The sequence below is a fragment of the Apaloderma vittatum genome, unplaced genomic scaffold, assembly GCF_000703405.1.
Source record: "Apaloderma vittatum isolate BGI_N311 unplaced genomic scaffold, ASM70340v1 scaffold24050, whole genome shotgun sequence".
Classification (NCBI taxonomy): Eukaryota; Metazoa; Chordata; class Aves; order Trogoniformes; family Trogonidae; genus Apaloderma; species Apaloderma vittatum.
Genome location: NW_009693246.1, coordinates 27178 through 27457, shown reverse-complemented (window position 1 = coordinate 27457; position 280 = coordinate 27178).

Genomic DNA, 280 nt, shown 5'->3' with positions numbered 1-280 from the left:
ACACGGCACCTTGGCCTCGAGGCCAGCCCGCTGCAGAGCCTCGCTTTGGTGTCAGCCAGGAAAAGCGAGCAAAGACACATATAAAAATAACTTTTTTCTGTGCTTCCCTTTCTCGTTGCCTTCCGTGCCTGTCGTGGGATGCATCATGCATGAGCCATGATTGCTCACGCTTTCTCCTGCATCCCTTGTACCGTCAGCAAGTCACATGTGCTGCAGTGACTCCTGGGGACAGCCGCAGCTGGCAGGCCCCCCAGGGCCCCCCCGTCCCACCCAGCCCCCC